The sequence below is a fragment of the Pagrus major genome, chromosome 10 (assembly GCF_040436345.1).
Source record: "Pagrus major chromosome 10, Pma_NU_1.0".
Classification (NCBI taxonomy): domain Eukaryota; kingdom Metazoa; phylum Chordata; class Actinopteri; order Spariformes; family Sparidae; genus Pagrus; species Pagrus major.
Genome location: NC_133224.1, coordinates 5,566,434 through 5,570,552, shown reverse-complemented (window position 1 = coordinate 5,570,552; position 4,119 = coordinate 5,566,434).

The window sequence follows — 4,119 nt, the reverse complement described above, 5'->3', positions numbered from 1 at the left end:
CTTTTTCTTTAAAAAAGATGAATTTAAAGTGCCGTGCAGCCGCTATAAGTTGCTATTCTGCAGCTCCACCACTCAGCGGCGCTGTTGCTTCGTGCTAGCGTCTCCTCTGTCTCTGTCCATGGTGCTGATTTAAAGGACGCCGCAAACAAACACATACTGACGCTGTCCGTGGTGGTGATGAGACGCCACTAATATCACTCCCGTATAACCCTGTGCAGCTTCTCTGTGTCATGTGACACATTCAGTGATGGATTTTTAAGGTATTTGTAGTTTACTTGAGTATTTGCATTTCCTGCTTTCTGCTAAATCTGTTCAACTTTGGTCCACAGCGCAAGAATGGGCTTCAGATTTCACAGTAATGGCTCTAAAATGATCAGATACTTACTTTATATTGTTCTTCTTGAAGTACGCCAGACTTTGAAGCCAACATGAGCTCTAACTCTTTGATTTTTTATTGAAAGAACATCATCAAACATGTAGATAGAGTAACAGAAATAATATAACAGCTCAGATAACGACACAACGCAAAGAGAGCGATCCAAACATGCAGCAGCCACCACAGCAACAGTAGGAAATGTTGCATTTGAGATATTTTCTGGTAAAGCTGGAAAAATCTTTGTAGCCTAATAACTAAGTAAACAAAGATTAGGGAAATAAAACATTTGACTGGAGTCAATCAGAAGAAATGTTGAATACCAGGCTAATATAGTCCGCAATATATACTGTACATGCACGTATCATTTACTTTTGATACTCGAGTACAATGATTGCCTGAAAATTACTTTTGATATTTACTGTAAATACACATTATATCAGATATTTTACTTTTACTCGAGTAGGCTTAAACTTTCACTCATTTTTATCACAGTTTTACTCAAGTATGACTTGTAGTGTTTTTCACAGAAAAGCTAAAATAAGACACAGAATCATTGTGTTTCTTAATCTGTGGTTGACTTCCTGGGGTGTATTTGGATGCTTTTGTCGATGTGCTGCCATCTTGTGGCTGTGTGTGATATGACTGTGAGGCTGAAGCTGTGCAGCACTGGATCTCTGCTTTTTGAAAATTCAATAAGTAATTTATTACCTTTATCGATCTCTGTTCATTGGAAGAGCAGGAGAAGTTTGCTTCAGATGTCTGCGGGTTGTTGAGGAACAAAGTTTTCAGCGCAAACAAATTGAAGCAGAGATCAAGCAAAACTGTGACAACAGTACTTTTAATCATTTACAACCCTGCACTCATTTGTTTTATGGTCCTTTTCTGCAATTAAACTTTAACTATTAACTATTTCTTTTCCCTTTTTTACCAATCAAGTCCTCTGAAACTCTTATACAATATAATGTAGACATTAATGTCACATGACCACACCTTTTGTGTTTAATTTACTGTGTTCTCTACTTTTAGCACATCTGTATCAAACTGAGCGGTTCATACAAAAAGTCACGCCTCGCTCCGGCAGTGCGGGTAAAACACTCACAACACGAGGGCTTCCTGCGCGGCTCAATGGGCCGGGCGTGACGCTGAAACACAGCCGAGGCTGAGGACTTAATGAGCTTCTGGTTCGGCTGTTTTCAAGGCGCTGTGAAGCACTTTGGATAAAAGCTCCCGCTGATTGGCAAATGTTTGGAAAGAACATAATAGTTGAGCGGACGGGGCAGCCGGCCAGCGCCGGGGGCTGCGACCTATGCCGTTATTATCTCATTCCCAAAATTACACAGCTAGGTTTGTAGCTGTTGATCATCAGAGAGGGGGAAGCTAAGCAGTGGAGTGACTTTTATCAGGAGGGTTGTTGTACTGATGCTCTTTGGATTGGTACTGTGCTGGGTTTAAAGCCCAAACTTTCTCCCTTCAGTCTGAACATTTCACCTGAGTTAGTGCTAAATGCTGCTAACAGTAGCTACCATTTGCTAGTTAGCTCAGGTAGCGTTGGAGCTGTGTCTGCGTGGGTTTTCTCCGGCTTCCTCCCACAATCCAAAGACATGCAAAAAAAGTTAGGTCAGTCGGTTAATCTAAACTGTCCGTAGCTGTGAATGGTTGTTTGTCCCTATGTGTCAGCCCTGTGATGAACTGGCGACTTATCAAGGGTGTACCGTCTCCCAGTGTCGTGTTTCAGATAATGGATGGATGTTTCAGAACCGGTTCAAAGTTCCTTGTAGTTGATTAAGCATGTGGTTGCTGTACAAATAAGACAATTGTCCACACATTAGAATTATATTTTAATAAATAAATAGCAGCATCACACAGAAAAAAAAAGAAAATATACATTGTGTGGATGATGGCGTAATCGTTGTATAAACTTAAGAAGATGTGTCGTAGACAAACATTCACAATTAAAATGGTATAAAAAAAAACAAAAAAACAGCCACTGCATAACAGAAGAAGGTCCAAAACAGAAAAAGAGCGCCGGATCATACAAGAGCGAGACAAACCAGACAACCGATCTGCTCCACAGGGTGCTGACACCTCAGGTCCAAGAGTCATTGTTAAATAATGCAGGGGGGAAGGTGCACTGAAGGAGTTGGGTTTGCCGAACTCTTGGATAACCTGCAGCTCTGGCTATTTCTCAGAGACGTCTACTGACAGAGTGACATGTTCGGGAGGACGGGTGGTGGTTAGTGAGAAGACAGCTCGGACAATCGCGTCTTCAGTTTCCACCATTCGGTCTGAAAAAGTCTGCTTACTTTAACTTTAACATTTAGATTTGAAACTTTAAGATGTTGTGTGATCTTGTGATTGATTTAAACTTCTGGGTCTCTGAAAATGAAAAGGAAAAAATCCACCCTCAGATTATTTGGCTTTGCTACGTATGATCATTTTCTGACTTATTTTTCGGTGTTGCAGTTTAGTGCTACGTACTTCTGTAGTAAGGAATAGTTTAGCATGTTGGAAAATACGTTTAAGAGCTTTTCTGATGAGAGTTTGATCAGAAAATTGATACCGCGGTAAATATTAGCTGTCAGTTAGCATAGCTTAGCATAGAGACAGAGAACAGGGGGAGACATTTAGCCTGGCTCAGTCCAACGATACAAATAATCTACCTACCAGCACCTCCAACGCTCACTAATTAACATGTTATATCTTGTTTGTATAATTCATACAAAAACTAAAGTGTCAACACAAAACGCCCCATAAAACCACAACTTGTTGACTTTTGTGCAGACATAACAAATTAAAAATAATGTGTTAATTTGTGAGTTTTAGTTTAAATTTTTGGTCGGAGCCAAGCTAGCTGTTTCCCCCCGCTTTCAGTATTTATGCTAAGCTAGGCTAACCGCCTCCTGACTCAAACTTCATAGTGGGAGCAGACTCCAACGCAATGCCAACAATTAGAGCCGCAATGATTAGTCAACAAATTGATTAGTCAGTCGACAGAAAAATAAAAGTATTCTGATAATCGATTAATCATTAAAGTCATTTATCATATAAAAATGGCTGAAAATGCTGTTTTCAGCCATTTAAATATGGACTTTTTGGCTTTTCTCTGCTATATATCATATTAAACTGAATATTTTGGGGTTTTGGACTGACAAAACAAGACACTTGGAGACATCACCTTGGACTTTGATAAACTGGAATGGACATTTTTCCCTATCTCTGTCCTTTTATTGACCAAACGATTAATCAATTAATCGAGAAAACAATCGCCGATGCGATAAAGACAAAGGTTAATTGGTTGCAGGACTATCCACAATCTCAAAATATCCCTTTTATGTCTAATTTAGCTTCATTTGATATATAAAAAAATAAAGTTATCCTCACTGAGAGAGCACAAAATGCACATCACCACCTGCTCACTGCATTTTTGGGTGGATTTCTCCTTTAAATTTTCAAAAAAGCTCCGATTGTTTGAGCATGAAACGTCTCACTCGTAGAGTTAGACTATTTTGAAATACACTACATAGTGTTCTGGAGTAACACAGTTGCATAACGCATTGTTGCCTGCCAGCAAAAAATAGTCCTATAGGGAGACAAAAAGCCCAAATCAGGCCTCCTGAAATGCATTAAAAAGAAACTCTGTCAATAAACGTCTCCAACTATTTCTATACACACCAGACATGGATCAGATTATCAGCTGAAATCCTTCCAGATACCTTCCACCACTGATTGCTTTCATCTGTCTG